The sequence below is a fragment of the Halichoerus grypus genome, chromosome 1 (genome assembly GCF_964656455.1).
Source record: "Halichoerus grypus chromosome 1, mHalGry1.hap1.1, whole genome shotgun sequence".
Lineage (NCBI taxonomy): Eukaryota > Metazoa > Chordata > Mammalia > Carnivora > Phocidae > Halichoerus > Halichoerus grypus.
The window spans coordinates 144,204,956-144,224,390 of record NC_135712.1 but is presented as its reverse complement, the minus strand read 5'-3'; the positions used below and the strand labels follow the sequence as shown (position 1 = coordinate 144,224,390).

The 19,435-nt window shown below is 43.0% G+C and overlaps 1 pseudogene; it reads right to left on the bottom strand.

Moving 5' to 3' along the window:
- Positions 1 to 5,765: 5,765 nt before the first annotated feature.
- Positions 5,766 to 6,637, bottom strand: LOC144379527 (transforming acidic coiled-coil-containing protein 3 pseudogene; annotated as a pseudogene).
- Positions 6,638 to 19,435: the final 12,798 nt, after the last annotated feature.

The following is a 19,435-nucleotide window of genomic DNA, read 5'->3' as shown; positions in this document are numbered from 1 at the left end:
GGTAGTTCTATTTTTAACTTTTTGAGGAAACTCCACACTGCTTTCCAGAGTGGCTGCACCAGTTTGCATTCCCACCAACAGTGTAAGAGGGTTCCCCCTTCTCCTCATCCTTGCCAACACCTGTTGTTTTCTGTGTTGTCAATTTTAGCCATTTTGACTGGTGTTAGGTGATATCTCATCATAGTTTTGATTTGTATTTCCCTGATGATGAGTGATGTTGAGCATCTTTTCATGTGCCTTTTAGCCATCTGTATGTCTTCTTAGGAAAAATGTCTATTCATGTCTTCTGTCCATTTTCTTAACTGGATTATTTGTTTTTTGGGTGTTGAGTTTTATAACTTCTTTACATATTTTGGATACTAACCCTTTATCAGATATGTCATTTACAAATAACTTCTCCCATTCTATAGGTTGCCTTTTAGTTTTCTTGTTTCTTTTGCTATGCAGAAGCTTTTTATTTTTATGAAATCCCAATAGTTTATTTTTGCCTTTGTTTCCCTTGCCTCGGGAGACATATCTAGAAAGAAATTGCTATGGCTGATGTCAAAGAGGTTACTGCTTGTGTTCTCCTCTAGGATTTTGATGGCTTCCTGTCTCACATTTAGGTCTTTCATCCATTTTTAATTTATTTTTGTGCATGGTGTAAGAAAGTGGTCCAGTTTCATTCTTTTGCATGTTGCTGTTCAGTTTTCCCAACACCATTTGTTGAAAAGACTGTCTTTTTTCCATTGGATAGTCTTTCCTGCTTTGTTGAAGATTAGTTAGCCATATAGTTGAGGGTTTGTTTCTGGGTTTTCTATTTTGCTCCATTGATCTATGTGTCTGTTTTTGTGCTAGTACCACACTGTCTCAATGATGACAGCTTTGTAATACAGCTTGAAGTCTGGAATTGTGATGCCTCCAGCTTTGGTTTTCTTTTTCAACATTTCTTTGGCTATTTGGGGTCTTTCCTGGTTCCATATAAATTTTACGGTTGTTTGTTCCAGCTCTGTGAAAAATGCTGGTGCTATTTTGATAGGGATTGCATTAAATGTGTAGACTGCTTTGGATAGCATAGACATTTTAACAACATTTGTTCTTCTAATCCATGAACATGGAATGTTTTTCCATTTCTTTATGTCATCTTCAATTTCTTTCATCAGTGTTTTATAGTTTATGAAACATTTCTATCAAACTGGTCAAACCTTGCCTTTCATTTGTAATTATTTTAAATGATAATGCCCAGTGTTGAGGCAGTAAAATTTAGTAAGTTTATGCAGGACAATCTGACAATACAGTCAAAAGCCTTTAAAAACATGCAGACTTTTGGGGTGCCTGGGTGGCTCAGTTAAGTGTATGACTCTTGGTTTTGGCTCAGGTCATGATCTCAGGGTCTTAAGATCAAACACTGTGTGAGGCTCCACACTCAGCTTAAGGTCCTTTCCCCCTCCCTCTACCTCTCCCTCTGGTGTCCCCCCCCACCCCCACCTCTCACCCCCACCACTTGCTCTCTCACACTCTCTCTCTCTCTAAAATAAAAAGATAAATAAAATCTTTTTTAAAAACAAGCAGACTTTTAACCAAGAAATTCTCATAATTGTGGATGAGTGCAAAGACTAAACAGTGTTGTTTGTGATAATAATAAAAGGCTGGAGTGGCTATATTAATTTCAGATAAAGTAGAATCAAAAACAAGGGAAATTACTACGGATAAAAAGGGGATATTATGTAATGACAAAAGGATCAATTCGCCAACAAGACACAATAATTCTAAATGTGAATGTACCTAATAACAGAGCCTTAAAGTAAATGAATCAAATACTGATAGAACTAAAAGTAGAAATAGACAAATCTGCAATGATAGGTGGAGATTTCAACATCCCTCTCTCAACAATTGACAGAAAAACTAGACAGAAAGCAGCAAAGATATAGAAAATCTCAACAAGGGGTGCCTGGGTGGCACAGTTGGTTAAGTGACTGACTCTTGGTTTCAGCTCAGGTCCTGATCTCAGGATCATGAAATCGAGCCCTGCATCAGGCTTCATGCTCAGTGAGGAGTCTGCTAAAGTTTCTTTCTCCCGCTCCCTCTGCCCCATCCACCCAAAACAAATAAATAAATAAATCTTAAAAAAAAAAAAGAAAAGCTCAATAACACCAAAACCAACTGGAACTAATCAATATTTACATAACACTCCACTAAACAACAACAGAACACACATTCTTTTTAAGCACCCACAGTATATGCATTAAAATAAACTGTATCCTGGGCCATAAATTTCAAAATTGGCAAAAGACATGAACAGATATTTTACTGAAAGGCATATACATATAACAAACACATGAAAAGATGTTCGACATCGCTAGCCATTAGGGAAATGCAAATTAAATGAGATATCACTACACCCCCATGAGAATAGCTAAATTAAAAAATAATGGCAATGCCATAGTTAGCATACAAAGAACTGGATCTCGTACATTGCTGGTGGAAATAGTTTGATAGTTTCTTAAAAACTAAACATGCACTTGCCATGTGACTCAACGATTGCACTCCTGGGCATTTATCCCAGAGAAATGAAAACTCATGTCCACACAAAAACTTGTATCCATTGTTCATAGATGTTTTATTTGTAATACCCCAAAACTTGAAAGAAAAAAAAAGTCCTTCACTAGATAAATGGTTAAACAAGATGAATGGATTCATAGTGTATTCATACCATAGAATACTATTCAGCAATGAAAAGGAATGACACATTCAACAACTTGGGTGGGTATCAAAGGCATTATGAGAAGTGAAAAAAAGTCAGTCCACAAAAGGTACGGCTATAATTCCATTTACATAACATTCTTGAAATGACAAAACTGTGGAGATGGAGAATAGATTAGTGATTGTCAGGAGTTCAGGGTGGGGTAGAGGGGACAGAGGCATGTGACTGTGCAGGAGTAGCAAGCTGAAGACCTTTGAGGGGATGCAATAGTTCTGTATCTTCTCTGTGGTGGTGGTTACATGAACCTACATGCATTAAGATGACATAGAACTATGTACAACTTTATACCAGTGTCAAATACCTGGTTTTGGTAATGTGCTATCATCATGTAAGATATACAATAAGGAACACTGGATGAAGAGGCTCCATGGAACCTCTATGTACTATATTTGCAACTTCCTGTGAATCTATACTTATTCCAAAATAAAAATGTTCAAAAGAAGAAACAAACAAAAACATGGAAATTGATGTGGGGCTTGATCCGAGGATGCTGGGATCATGACCCCTGAGCTGAAGGCAGTCGTTTAACCGACTGAGCCCCCCAGGTGCTCGCACATATCATTTAATGAAAAAAGTACCCAAACATTCAATATAATCCCTTTTTAAAAAGAGTATATTTGTTCATAGAAAAGATATCAGCACAGACAGACCCTGTGTGGTAAGATTATGGGTGACTTTTATTTTCACAATAAGTGTAATCACCATCTATCACCATACAATGTTATTATGGTATTATTGACTATATTCCCTATGCTGTACTTTTCATCTCCATGACTTACTTTATAACTGGAAGTTTGTACCTCTTAATCCCCTTTATCTATTTTGCCCATCACCCCCTCCCCCACCTCCCCTCTGGCAACCACCAGTTTGATCTCTGTATTTGAGTCTGTTTGTTTGTTCACTTGTTTTGCTTTTTAGATTCTATATGTAAGTGAAATCATATAGTATTTGCCTTTCTTTGTTTGACTTATTTCACCTAGCATAGTACCCTCTAGATCATCCATGTTGTCCCAAATGGTAAGATATTCTTTTTTATGGATGAGTAATATTCTCTCTCTCTCTCTCTCTCTCTCTCTATATATATATATATACGTGTGTGTGTAAGATAGATATATAGGTTGAATAATATTATATATGTATGAATGACACACACACATATATATACATTCAGCATGTGTGTGTGTATAAACATATATATGTATATGACATATCTTTATCTATTCATCCATGGATGCATATTTGGGTTGCTTCCATATCTTGGCTATTGTAAATAATTCTGCAGTAAACATAGGGGTACATGTATCTTTTTGAATTAGTGTTTTTATTTTCTTTTGGTAAATACCCAGTAGTGGAGTTACTGAATCATACAGTATTTCTATTTTTAATTTTTTTTGAGGAACCTTCATACTGTTTTCCACAGTAGTTGCATCAATTACATTTCTACATTTCTAACAAGTGTTTCTTTTTCTCCACATCCTCACCAACACTTTGTTTCTTGTCTTTTTGATACTGGCCACTCAGACGGGTGTTAGGTGATATCTCATTGTGATTTTGATTTGCATTTCCCTGATGATTAGTGATTTTGAGCATTTTTCCCTGTGTCTATTGGCCACTTGTATGTCTTCTTTGGAAAATTGTCTATTGAGGTCCTCTACTCATTTTTAGAAATTTTAATTCCAGTATAGTTAACATACAGAGTTTTATTAGTTTCAGGTATACAAGATAACGATTTGACAATTCTATAGTTACTCAGAACTCATCACGGTAAGTGTACTCTTTAATTCCCATCACATATTTCACCCATCCCTCCTACCCACCTGCCTTCTGGTAACCATGTCTGTTCTCTATAGTTAAGAGTCTGTTTCTTGGTTTGTCTCTCTTGTTCTCCCTATTGTTTTCCTTTGTTCATTTGTTTTCTTAAATTCCACATGAGTGAAATCATATAGTATTTGTCTTTCTCTTAGTTCGCTTAACATTATGCTTTCTGGCTCCATCCATGTTGTAGCAAATGGCAACATTTCATTCTTTTTTATGTCCTCTCCCCAATTTTAATTGGATTTTTTGGTATTAAGTTGTATAATTCTTTATATATTTTGGATATTAATCTCTTATCAGATATGTCATTTGCAAATATCTTCTCCCATTCAATGGTTTGCCTTTTTATTTTGTTGAGTTTCCTTTGCTGTAAAAAAGCTTTTCATTTTGTTGTAGTCCCTATAGTTTATTTTTGTTTTTGTTTCCCTTGTCTGAGGAGACATATCTGTAAATACTTTGCAAAGGGCATTGTCTGAAAGATTACTGCCTCTGTTTTCTTTTAGGAGTTTTATGATTACAGGTCTCTCATTTAGGTCTATTATTATGGTGGCTCCTTAAAGGCAGGGACTGTTTCCTATGGCCCTCAGCTTTCCCAGAGTTAAACCCACTGACGTTTAAAGTACCCAGAATTAAGTCCTTCTGATTTTAAAACCTCCTGAAGTTAAGCCTCACTGTTTTTCCAAGCCCAATGTTAGGCGGACTCATCTTCCCAGTGCCCCCCCCAACCCCCACCCTGTGCCTGGAATGCCTAGTATGGGGTCTGATCCTCTTGTTTCTCCATGCTTGTGGTGTGTCCCCGCCCCCCCCCCCCCCAGTTAGTCTCCTGGGGTTTTGGTTTCCAATTGTGACTCTGCCCCTCCTACTCTTTTTGATGTGACCTCCTCTCTATGATTAACTGTGGAAGGTCTATTCTGTCAGTCTTCAGGTTGTTTTCTGGGTTAGTTGCACTGATGAAGCTGTTATATCGGTGTGTTTATGGGACAAGGTGAGCTCAGGATCCAGCTACTCTGCCATCTTCCTCTTTCTTTCTTTTTCTCTTTCTTTCTTTCTTTCTTTCTTTCTTTCTTTCTTTTAACTTAAGGCAAACTTTATTTAGTCTTCCTTTTAAATCAATCTAGTTTAAAAACAAGTTGAGGTTAAGAGAAAGCTTCCACAGACAGAGCCAGACAGACACAGACAGGAGGCAGAAGGGGCTTTGGCAGGGGCCTCAGAGTCCTATCTTCTCCATCTTGAAAATGAGGTCCTCACAGATTCAGTCAGTTCATCATTTCTCTTAGTCTTTTCCTCAATAGTCTTCTCCAGCGAGTAGATGCACACTGTTCCTTTCTCGGGCTCACCTGGGAGACCAAGGCCTCTGCCTGGTCTCTGCTCCAGGCCTGGGCAATTTCATTTGCCAGCTTGCACTTCTCTTCTGCATGGGCCTTCAATGTTTGGTACCTCTGGCCTTCCTTTTCAATTCCTACCATGTAATTCTCAACACTCTCCTCCAGCGATTCTTCATTTGGGTGATAATCTTCGATCACTTCCTTCTATTTCTCAAACCGTTTGAAGAGGTGGTGTTCAGGTTTGCGGTCAGTTGGTCCCTTTCTTTCAAGTTTCTTCTGTTTCTGAGCCTCTGCCATCATCTGATACGGGATCCCCCTAAACCTGACCATGGTCTTCCCTTCAGGTTTTTCACGTGGATCGCCTCACGCCTGCTTTCTCAGCAACAGCTTCTCACTTTGTGTGGCTTCCACTGCTGCGTCCAGGTCCTTCTGGCTGCACTGCAGCACATCTATGACGGGCCGCAGGGGCAGCAGCGGAAGCCTGCTGGAGAACACACATGGGTGGACCCAGCACAGGAATGCCCGGAGCTCCCAGGAGGTCAAGTTCCACGAGCTTCCGCTCAGGCGGACTTCCGGTGGAGGGCGCATGCGCTCTCGGTGCGCTGCTTGTGTCTGGCGCGTGGCTGGGTGGCTGGTGTCCACGGGCTGTCCTTCAGGCGCCTGTCACACTTGAGGTGTAAGGACTGCTTCGTCAGGGCCAACTCCTTAAACAAGGAAGTCCCAGCTGAGAGAATGCACCTCGCCGCGTGCATGGAACCTCTGCTGGGTCTCGGAAGCGCCCCTCATCCGGTCTGAAGCGGGCTCTGCTTGCCCGACCTGCCGGTGTGCACGGCACGTGTGTCATCCCCCAAGGCCAAAGACACCTGTCCACCTCACGTGAGTTCCCTGCCCCGGGGGCACTCTGGGCGCCAGGCCTCTGCCACCTCCACTACCTTGTGCATAGTTCTTCCCTTTAGTGAACATGGATTCTTTTGGAAGTTTAATAAGTTGTTTTTAGTTTTTAAAGGCTCCTTTGTGAAGTTTATGGTTCTCTACAAGACCCAGTGATGGTCAGCTGATGGGGAGAGGCACCAAGCACCCCGGAGAGCAGCCCGTTACTAGAGAGGGGGAGGGGCTTGGGTTCTGGTCAAAGCAGAGTCTTCTGGTTAAGATCCCAAAGGACATGGCTTATGGGTCCCCTGGGACTCAGTGTTCAGACAGTGATGTCTCATTTTATGAGCCCATCACGGTTTTAAGAACTATTCTGGCTGTGGAGCGTTAGGTAGTGTTTTATTTGTTGTTAGAAAGCTTTAGTAGACTGGAAAAAAAGTACTTTCCTTTGTAATAGACACTCAAGGTGAGTTGGGTAGCTGGCTTTTTGAGGTCTTGCCCAATACTTTCAATAAATCAAGCATTTATGCAGCACCAAGCTGGGTTGGGCCTCAAGGCTGAAACCTCTCCCTTTTTCCGGGGTCACATTCCCTTTCTTTTGCTCTATGTGGTTGACTCCCAGATCCATATCTCTAGTCCTGAGTTCTAGATGCACATTCCTGATCAAGTTGCTTGGGGCATAGCGCCACCTGGCTGGCCTGCCAGCATCTTAAAATCTATATGATGAACATCATGATGATGGTAATGGTTTTAAATATATCCGAAAATTATTTTACTGTCCTTTCAAAAGGTGGAGTCAGATTTCCCTTCCCTTGAAAACTTAGTGACTCAGTGGCATAACTTAATGACTCACTTCTAATAAATATATCAGAAATGATGCTATATGACTTCTGAAACTAGGTCATAAAGATACAGCTTCTACACCTCTCTCCCTCTCTCCCTCTCTTTCTGTGTGTGTGTGTGTGTGTGTGTGTGTGTGTGTGTGTGTGTAGTTGACTTTGGAACATAGCCACTATGTTGGGAGGAAGCCCAGGCCACATGGAAAGGAATGCATGGGCATATTAGTTTGTCAGAGCCACCATAATAAAATACCACAGACTGAGTGGCTTAAACAACAGAAATTAATTTTCTCATGGTTCTAGAGGCTGGAAGTCCAAGATCAAGGTAATGGCAGGTTACATTTCTCTCTGATGCCTCTCTCTTTGGCTTGCAGATAGCTGCCTTCTCACTGTGTCCTCACATGGCCTTTTCTCTGTGCACGTGCATTTCTGGTATCTCTTCCTCTTCTTATAAGGACCAGATTAGATTGCATTAGGGCCCACCCTAATGACCTCACTTTAAGTTAGTTACCTCTTAAAGGCCCTATCTTCTGATACAGTCACATTCTGAGGTGCTGGAGTTTAAGACTTCAATATATGAATTTGGGGGGAACACAGTTCATTCCATAACAATGGGTGTACCGGCCAACAGCCCCAGCTAGGCCTTCAGCTGACAACCAGTAGCAGTTGCCAGATGTGAGTGAATGATCCCTAAGGTTATTCCAGCCTCCAGCCTTCAAGCCACCTCAGTTGATACCCCAGACATCATAGAGCAGAGATAAGCTGTTCCTGATGTGTCTTGTTTAAATTTTTGACCTACAGAAACCACAATAAATAATAAATGATTTTTGTTATTTTCAAACCACTAAGTTTTAGAATGTGGTTACATAGTAGCATTAGGTAATTAATAACTTCTTACAATAGTTATCTACTGCTACATAACAAATCACCCCAAAATTTAGTGGTTTAGAACAACAGTAATCATTTATTGGATCTCACCATTCCTTTAGGTCCAGAATTTGGAAGTGACTTAGCTGATTGGTTCTGCCTTACGGTCTCTTAAAGTTGCTGAAAGCTGACTGAGACAGGAGGATCTGCTTCCAAGGGAGCTAGCTAGCTCAGTGGCTGGAAAGTCAGTCTCTCCCCATGTGTGCTTTTCTCTGTAGCCTCTTGAGTGTCCTCATGGGCAAAGTGGTTTGTTTACAACCCTCCCCCCCAGCCACCACCCAGCAAGTGATCTGAAAGACCAAGGCAGAAGAATACCTTTTGTGACCTAGCTTCAGAAGTGACACACTGTCTCTTCTGTACTAGTCTGTTGCTCACATAGGTGAGCAATCAGTGTGGGAGGGGACTATATAACGGTGTGAATACCAAGAAACATGGTTCTTTGAAGACCTTCTTGGAGGCTGGCTACCACAATAATTAGATATACCATCTATTCAGGATCTACTATGCGCTTGGCTTTAGATGGAAATGATCCCATTTGATCCTCACTACAACCTTATATAGTAGATTATATTTGTTCCTAGTTTATAGATGAGAAAATTGAGGCTAAGAGTAATTAAATATCTTGTCCAAGGCCATGTAGCTAGCAAATGGAGGAGGAAGACGAAACCCAGCTTGAGGTGACTCCATACCAGCCTCTCTCTTCTCTCCCAGACCACTTTCATCCCTTCTACTCTCTCTCTTTCCTCCTCAAGTTGTGTAAATTCCTGGTATGTTTATTCTCCTCACCCCCATCCTCTTCTAACCTTGCTTCTGCTGTCCTCATTCAGGGTGGCCCTCCAGAAACCTGGTACAACTCTACTCAGTTTGAAACCTATGCATTTATTAGCATCTTTAAAAGGAATCTTCAGACTCAGAGCAAATGGAGAAACAGGAAGCCAGATCATCTCAATGGCATCTGTGCCCAGACCAGAAAATGAGGCAAGGCCCAGAAGAGCTGAATTGAGAGAAGAGGCAGGGAATGAGAGCCCTTCTGGCCAGCCGTTAATCCAGGGCTGCTTTCTCCAGATATGGCAACAGAATGAAGTTTTGAAGGGCTTTAAAAATATGCTTTCTAAAACTTAATAATTATTTTTTTCACTTAATAATTATTTTTAAGAAAATTTAATTTCTGTAGGACTTCTTTATTGTATGTTTTTAATTCAAGATTATATTTGCCCATCTCACTGTTGGCATGATAGGTAGTTTTGCTAGCATTTGAGCTTACCAAGTCTGTTTGCCCTGGGAATACTCCATTTTGCCTCCCATGGTGAGCACTCACAGCCAGCTTGAGCAGGAGGTGTAATCAGGGCTTTCTTAAGGCTCCCCACCGTGCATTGGCTTGTAGAGATAATTAAATGCTACCTAGGGAAAAGGATAGTTATAAAAGACACATTCATTTCCTGAAACTGAAGCTTAAATGATTGCATTGCCTTTAACAAACCTTGAGTTTTGGAGGAAGAATGTAAAATTTGCATAATTCAAAATCACCCCATTCCTTGTCTCCTCACCCCCAACACTGCCCTTTTCCTTTTCTCCTGCCAGTGACTGTTATTTGGCTTGTCCTGCCTATGCAGGCTTGTCAAAGATGATTTTACTCTAAATGTGAGAGAGAAGTAAGACACATCCTTTAGTGGCAAATGCTCAAGTTACATTGAAAAAAGTGCATTTAGTACACAACCTGGGAAATACATGACTGAGAACGCTGTGAACTAGCCTCCCCTCACCCTACAGGACTGTCGTGGGTCACTTGCTTGTCTCTGTCTGGTGGTTCTCTTACTCAAATAGATGCAGCCACCCCCTGAATACAGCTGCTTCTGAAATCTCCAACTCAGTAATTTACTTAACTTTCTCCAGCCTCACAACTTGAATTTCTTGGAGGATAATTTCACTGGAAACTTTAATGGTCAAAAATAGAGTACATTGGCCAAGTGAAATAAGTCAAACAGAGGAAGACAAATACTGTATGATCTCACATATATGTAGAATCTAAAAAAAAAAAAAAATCATAGATACAGAGAGCAGATTGGTGGTTGCCAGAGGCTAGGAGTAGGGAGTGGGCAAAATGGGTGAAGAGAGGCAAAAGGTACAAACTTCCAGTTATAAAATAAATAAGTCACAGGGATGTAATGTACAGCATGTTAATAATAGTTAATAATTAATAGTTAATAATACTGTATTACATATTGAAAGTTGGTAAGAGCAGATCTTAAAAGTTCTCATCACAAGAAAAAATTTCTGTAGCTATGCATAGTGATAGATAATAACTAGACTTATTGTGGTGATTATTTCACAATATATATAAATATCGAATCATGTTATACACATGCTGTATGTCAGTTATACCTCAATAAAAAATAAGTGCTAAAAAACATAAGATACGGGGCACCTGGGTGGCTCAGTCAGTTAAGCGTCTGCCTTGGGCTCAGGTTATGATCCCAGGGTCCTGGGATCGAGCCCCGCATCCGGCTCCCTGCTCGGCGGGAAGCCTGCTTCTCCCTCTCCCACTCCCCCTGCTTGTGTTCCCTCTCTTGCTGGGTCTCTCTCTGTGTCAAATAAATAAATAAAATCTTAAAAAAAAAAAAAACCCATAAGATACTTTGTAACATGTAATGCTGGTGAGAATATGAGGGGAAAGATGCTATCATACACTATAGGCAATAATGTGAAACAGTGTGAATCAAGGATTGTGTTGGGCTGTTAGCATCAGAGGGCTGCCTGTGGCAGCTTAGATCAACTAGGATTTTGTTTGCTCATGTCTGAGAAATAGCCCAGAGCTGTTTGAAAGCTCTAAGAGGACTTTCAAGGACCTAGACTCACTTACGTGGCCTTCTTGCCCCTCTCCTTAGTGCATGGCCTTAACCCTCAGGTCACAAGAAGGCCGCTACAGCTCTTGCCATACAACAGAGACCCATGTAGGAAGTGGAGGAAGGACTGGAAGCGAAAGGAAATTTCCTACAGGTCTCACTCGGAACTTCTGCTTACGTCTTATTGGCCACCCCTATCTGCAAGGGAGTTGCAGAAATGAAGCTTTTTATTATTAAGAGAGTAAGGGAATAATGAATATTGGGTAGATTATTAACACCCTCTACCATGAAGTACAGCCTTTCTGGAGGACAATTCAGAAAATAGCTATCAAAATTTAAAAATTTAAGTGCAATTTACCTCTTGACTCAAATCCCCCTGCTAGGAATTTATCCTGGAGATGTGTTCTCACATATGTGCGTGTGCTTACTCACTACAAGCTGTTACCTGCAGCAGGAAAGGATTCATGGAAATGCATTTCACTAAATGCAATATCTCAGTAAATGTCAGGTTCTGACCCATCAGATTTCCAAGGAAGAGGTGGGTAGAGACACGGAGCAGAAGTGTGGGTGGGGATCTCTAAAGCCAAAGAACAAAAGTGGGGAGAGCAGCATAGATGTTTCCCTGCAGCGCCCCAGAGTAACCACTTAACAGGGAATGAGAGGGTAGGCAAATCATCTCTGAGACTAAAGAGGGTTGCTTCAGTGTCTGTAAATAACTGTCTTCCTTTTTACTCTTCTGGGTAGAGGAAGCAGGGGAGGTAAGACTCAGAATGCGGCTGTTTACGCTCAAGACTCTTGAAGACAGTCAAGTCTGCTCTTCATCTTCAGAGGAGGACGCTGAGATCAAGAGAGGTGTAGGGGCAGTGGGGATGGAAGTCTTCTGGGTCTGCTTGTTGGAGATTGTCTGCTTTACGGTAGATTCTCAGACACTCTGAGGTCATCATAGTTACTCCATTGAGAGCAGTCGTCCCTTACTGTCACACTCCATACTCAGAGGGCCTGCCAATGGCACTAAATTGGCATTTCATGAATGGGGGCTGCTCAGTCCTCCAGAAACTTGGGTTGAGTCTTAAAGGGCCCCTGCCCAACTGTAAAGACACAGCACTAATAGCTCAGAGCAAAGGGCTTCCCTGGTGGCTCCATTCATCAAAGGCTCCTTCTAAGTAAAAACCTGAAAAGACCCTTGGAAAGAACTGTTGGAGATTTGTATGGGAACAGCTCATCTATAAGGAGGAATAAGGCCTCAGTTATCATCTAACTACAGCTTTGTATTTTCTCCAAATTAATGAGGCATTTGGAGAAGAGGGGCTCAAAGTGTGATATTATAGATGGGCAGGGGGAGGACAGGAGGACAGGAATGGTCATTTTTATAGCCCTGACTGTTCAAATAGCCACTGTATGGTGGACATTTTCATTTGAGAGTCTTCCTAGCAAAGTATTATAAATTCATACTATGCTATGCATAGTGGCAGGGAACACATATGCTGAAAATAACTGGTGCCTCCCCCACCCTCCTCTCTCTCCATGGAAACACCAAAGGCCTCAGCAGGTAGGGGGAGAGCATCATCACCTGGGACTTCTTTCCACCTTTCCTTTCTACCTGACTCTCACACAGAACCCACTCCGACTTCTCTCTCCACCTACCACAGATCCTGGCTCTGGACTCTTTTTTCAGCTGAGGGATGTATTTTATGAGGAAGCAGGGATGATTTGGAAATCTTTTGGCATGTGTTATGGTGAGGAATTTCAGCAACTTGAAAGAAGCAGAGCCAAGTGAAATTCCCACACAGATGGTTCTGTCAGACGAATCTGGGGGCCTTTCCCCAGGCGGTCTCAGGGACAACACTGTGAGGTTGTTCTGGGTCCACCCCAACTATGCAAAAGAGCTTGCTGCCCCTCCACTTCCCTACCACAGACACTGTCCAAATGCTGTATCTGTGCCAGGCACTGTGCTGAACACTGATAAAAATGAGGCAGGGCTCGGTAGGTCTGGCCAGCAATCCCTGGCTGGTCCCCAGCAGAGCCATGGCCTGGAGAATTCTGCTGAAAAAGGCTGCGAGTGTTTACAAAGACTCCAACAGGACACAGAAGCAATGCTTTAAACAGAATATGTGGTGAGGGAGAAGAGAAGACTGGGTGTGGAGAAGGCGGTAAAGGCAGAACAGTGGGCATTTCTTGTTTTAGCCCACCTAGCATCTACTTTCTCTCTGAATATGCTCCTTGGAGTTCTTATGGAAAAATGTCCTTCTGGTACCTCAGTTCATGTGGTTCAAGTCTGTTGGCCTTGTCATGAGTGCCAAGGGTGGGATATGAACAGATCATAACAGTCTACTCCTTGACCACAGGATTTGGTTCAGAAGTGAGCACTGAGTCTCATTTCTAGGACTTGTGTTGTATCTCCTGGGACTCTTTCCTCTGGGGTCATTAAGGGTGTAAGCCTGGATATGGCAAGAGGTACCTTGGGGGGACGCTACTGGAGAATAAAAGAATGGAGTAAAGAGATGAGGAAAGAAATGAAAGAAAGTAGGAGAGTGAAGGACCACCTGTGCCAGACTTGAAGCTAAAAGTCCTGAGCTTTACAGAAACATGAACCAATCAATTTCCTCCTCTCCTTTTTTTCTTTTTGCTTCATCCAGTTAGGGTAAAGCTTCCATCATGGTTAGAAATGAGTCAATCCACAAAGATAGGGTATTGGAAAAGGGCAGAAAGGTACTTTCTCCCCTTTCCCATCCTTTGAGTTCACAAAAGATTAAGAAGCTGCCTTCAAAGGGCTCTAGGGAGCAAAGAACCCTGCTAAGGGTGTGACTGGGGCCATGATGTTGCTGGTAGATTCTGAAAGAACCAGGAGGGACCCCACACCTGAGGAACAAGAGACCATGAGATGGGAGATCAGAGAGCCACATCAGAGTGTGCACGAAGGCCGGAGAAACCAGCTCAGAGAGAATCTTCCAACTCCGCAATGCCCACGGGGAGGTTAAGGGAGCCTCCTGTCGGGACTGCCCAGCCCAGGGGCTTTTCCTCTTTTCATGCATCACTTGCCGGCTTGGTGTCTACCATGTGCTCTTTTCCTGGTACCTAATTTGGCTTGGTGGCTGATCTGGCAGCTAATTATGAGTAGAGTTGTCGGAAGGCAATGGTTGGAGTTTAGGCTTTGAAATCAGACAGATCTGACCATGAACACTGACTCGTTACGTGACCAAAGGATTTGCATCCTCATGAATCAGTCCAAAGTAGGAGCTTCGCCCCTTTGCCCGTTTTCCCCATAAAACCTCACATAAAGCATTTATAAGCATAACAGAGGAATAGGCTTTACTGAAGAAGTAGCACTAAGAGTTAGGACGTGCCAGGGCACCTGGGTGGCACAGTCCGTTGAGCATCTGACTCTTGTTGTTGGCTCAGGTCATGATCTCTGGGTCCTGCAATGGAGGGTCCTGCAATAGAGGGACTCCGTGCTCAGTGCTGAATCTGCTGAAGTTTTTCTCTCCATTTCCCTCTGCCCCTCCCTGCACTTGCTGGTACTCTCTCTTTCTCTCTAAAATAAATAAATCAATCTTTAAAAAAAAAAAAAAAAGAGGACGTGCTACACACTGCATGGCAAACAATATCCAAAGTAGACGCTCTTGGACTGCAACCACCAGGGGGCCTCTCTTGGCTTTTCTTCCCTTGCCCTGTGTGCAGTCAGCCCACCCGCTTCTCCTCCCCTCCCTTCCCCTCTCCCTTTTCCTCTCTTCCTCCCCCACTGCCTTCGACTTCTCCTAAGAAGTAATTTCTTCTCTTTGCCTTATTATGCAAGGGAGTCACTGCTCCTCTCTGAAGCCTCAGCACCGGTTAGCACCCAGGGCCTGGAGGTCTCAACTTCTGTCCTATATCAGTAGAGTTCTTACTAACAGGTTCTTAATTATAGAGAACAAACTGATGATTACCAGAGGGAAGGGGGGGAAGGCAAAGGTGAAATAGGTGATGGGGATTCAGGAGGGTACTTGTGATGAGCACTGGGTGATGTACAGAAGTGTTGAATCACTATATTGTAACCTGAAACTAATATCACACTGTATGTTAACTAACTGGAATTAAAAACTTTAAAAAAAGAAACGTTCTTAGTTGCAGACTATGAAATCCACTCTGGTTGGCTTAGGTAGAATGGGATTGATTGATTGATTTTTAAGATTTTATTTATTTATTTGACAGAAAGAGCACAAGCGGTGGGGGGGGGGGGGCGGGGAGGGTGGCAGGCAGAGGGAAAGGAAGAAGCAGACTCCACACTGAGCAGGGAGCTGGACACAGGGCTCGATCCCAGAACCCTGGGATCCTGACCTCAGCCTAAGGCAGATGCTTAACCGACTGAGCCACCCAGGTGCCCCCAGAATGGGATTTATTAAGGGATATTAGGTGACTCATAGATTCACTGGGATGATGGAGGGGCAGACTCTGAACTGGACTTCTAGGAGCAATGCCCACAACTACAATGTCTGAGAACTGAACTGCCAAGGGAATTGCTGCCTCCTGGCCTCCAGGATCGTGCTGCCCTGCTGTGAGACAGAAGCCACCACTGCCCCTGCCAGCCACAGAGAACAACACTGCTCTGCCGCCATTTCCCCATGCAGGGGTATGACCTCATGGACTTCCCTTCCTTCTTCCAAGTTTTTTTTTGATGGAGTCCAGGTCCCACATGGATCCCCAGCTCCAAAGAGTGTGGGAGATGGACTTTATAGTTCTCTATCGCCAGTGTGGACAACGTGGGAGAAGGGGGTTGGAGTGATGCTGAATGAGATGTTGGCTGATGAGTGTGGTCTTCGGTCTGTGGTCTGCTACCCTCACTAAGCACCTCACGTAGCTGCTTTTCAAAAGACAGTCCCTTTTATAAGAGGAATTCAACTGCCAGGTTTTTGAGACCCTTTTCTCTATCTTATTACATGGCAACATGAAAATGAATAGAATAAGGCTGTGAAGCTATTAGCACAATATCTGTCATGTCGTAAGTGTTCAGTGCACATTAACTACTAAGCAGTAAAGAGGCACCTTTCCAGTTGGCCCTTCAAGGTTGGGGAGGAGTTGCAACTCAAGGTGCTTAAGGAGAGCAAGCAAAAAGGTTGGGATGGGGGAAGATCCATTAACGAAAGTGTTGATCTTTAAATTTTTTTTCTCCCTATAGTCCATCCCACTTCTCCCAGAGTGTCTTTTCATTCTGTTAGAATAACAAACGTCACTCAGCATCAACTCTATCTGTTGAAACCTCTGAACAAGCCAGCCTTTCACAAGACTCCAGAGTTGTCTATAGTCCCTGACTTGGTTTCTGCCGTGTATCTCCATCAGCCTTCACTAGTTTTAGTCTCCTGTCCAGAGGTGGCAGGACTGGGGAATGCATTCATCCAGGTGAAACCTCTGAGAGTCAGCAGGATGGATGATGTCCCTGCCTTGCATGATGCCCTGGATGAGCTTGGAAGATAATAGTGAATGCTTAGTTATTTCGTTGCCCAATGAGACTCTATTTTTTCAAACAGCTTAAACAATCTGCTGTGTACCACATACAAAGTCTAACAAGAGAATGTCTGCTGATAAGGGCGTTAGTTTGTGGAGGTCCAGCTGTGGGCCAGTTGACTTTCCCCCAGAAGCTGTGTGGAACAGCAGTGCCCACTGCTAGAAGTCTCCTACTGAAGTCAAGAGGAAGCCCTGGGCTTCTACTTCACATGGGAAACATTGTTCTTTAACAGCTTCCTTCATTCAGCAAACACTCTGTGCAGTATATCATTTGGGGTATTTCTCAGTATTTCGAGGGATCTTTAATGTATATTTTCAGACTACATAACCTCAGAGAAGGCATTTGGGCCAAATTACATCATCAAAGACAAGACTGAGGACTTGCTGGCTTTGCTTCCTTTATTTTGGAAAAAACTCTTCTCATCTGATTGAATCTACCTGGTTCACAGCCAAGCTGGATGGAGGCAATCATCTGACAGACATTCTAGAAGGTTCTAGAGGAAAAAGACATCTCCTGTTTGTCCTACTCTCATCACACTGTCATCACCCCTTCCCTAGTTCACAGGAAAAATTGCCAGCCCTTGGCCTGACTTTGAGGAGTGCCGGAGGAGGCCACGCTCTTGAACTTGCTGTGTCCCGTATTTTGTTCTTTGATCCTGACTTGTGAAAGAGACATTTTATAAAAGCAGAAATAGTAATAAGGCTGACTTGGGCGATGTGACTTAAAGAGTAAGTGATCTCACTGGTACATTAAGATTCACCAGTTCAGAAGGGGAAGATTATTCCTGAAGATGAGGGAGGAAATTCTTAAACCAAAAACAGCTTGTCATCCCTTCCCTGGGACAGGGAAGGAAATCCAATATAAGTTGCTCACTTTCCATACCTGCCCTTAGAATGTTTGTACACAGAGCTTCCTCCATATTCCTCCCCCATTTCCAGGCCTCCAAAGCCTGATAACACATTAGGTGCTACACAAACACTGTTTAGTTCACCCGCACCTGTGGGGATCTGCCACCTGTCTATGACTTCCATTTATTGTAACATTCTCTTAAGTTGGGTTTCTCCAAAACAAGAATTTGAGGGCAAGCAGTTTATTTCAGAGGTGGTCCCAGGAAGCTCCCACCAGGGAGTGGAAAAGTAAGACAGGGAAGGGAAAGAAGCCAATTTAGGGTAAATTGGGAAACAGTGGCTCAGTCCCACTGGGGAACTCTGGGGACTGCATAGAACACTCCTCAGAGTCATATTCCCCAAATTGGGGAGGAATGGAGGATTTTATCCTCCAACTCTTATCCATTGTAACAAGAGGTATTTCTTTCTTTTTTCTTTTTTTTACGATTTTATTTATTTATTAGAGAGAGAGTGCGCATGATGGCGGGGAGGGGGGCGGTGCGTGCAGAGGAGGAGGAGAGGGACAAACAGACTTGGTGCTGAGCACAGAGCCTGGTGCTGGGCTCGATCCCATGACCCTGAGATCATGACCTGAGCTGAAATCAAGAGTTCGGATGATTAACCAACTAAACCACCCTGGTGCCCCGGCAGGAGCTATTTTTAAGAGTCTCATCTTCTGCCCCACCCCTGTGGAGAAAGCCCTCAGATGGAGAATCCCAGGTACTTTCCTTAGGAAGCCTTTACTGTGCAAAGGAATTAGGGAAGGCTAGGGGATGTGGGTCAGCACCACAGCCTCTGCTCTACTTTCCCTCCTTTACCCACCATTCATCACTCTTCCTTGCCAGATACTGTAGCTGCAATGGAGAACAACACAGATACTCTCTGTGGTCTTCTAGAGCCTAAAATCTAGCAGAGAAGTCCAATGTTAAGTAAATAAGCATGATGGTATATAATAAAATCAGTGAACAGGTAAGGTGCAAGGAAAGAACCGAGAGCTCTGAGATGATGGCAGGAAAACATACTTTAGTTTGAGGAATTATGGAGGGAGGGATATGGGAAGAGAGAAGAAATAGTATGTGCAAAGGCCCTGGGGCACCAGGGACCATAGTCATGAAATTGGAGATCAGAGAGCAAGAGGGAGATTTGGGGCTAAATAAGGCTAAAGAGGTAAGCATGAAGTAGAGTGTGCAGTGCTATGTAAGCTGTGCTCAAGGTTTTGGTTTCTAAGAGCAATGGAAGCCACGAAGAATGTTAAGCTAGGAAGTGATATAATTAAGAGACGGATTTTTTTAAGAAGAAAAGATAGCTGTTGGGCAGAGAATGGGTCAGAGTGGGAAAGAGTGGAGGAAGTGTTGATGGTGGCATTTCTTCTCCAGCCAAAATAGAGTAACAGGAACCTGATTTATTCTCCAGCCTGAAATATGATTGGACAAAGCACATGAAATAAGTGTTTTTAAGACATTGGACATCAGTCAGTAAAGCACAGTGATCCCTGAGAGTGAGTAAACAAATGCGAAAGTTTACAGTTACCCCAGCTTACTGCATAGAGAGAGTGTCTAGGCCGCAGTGCAAGGGGAGGGAAACCAGGCAGAGAGCTGAGTTGAGAAGATAGGGCTGGAAGTCTTGGGAAGCCAGAGTAGTTAGAGTTCAAAGGACAGAGTAGTAGAAAAGAGGGATCTCAAACAGAGAGGGGGGTTCCTAGGGCAC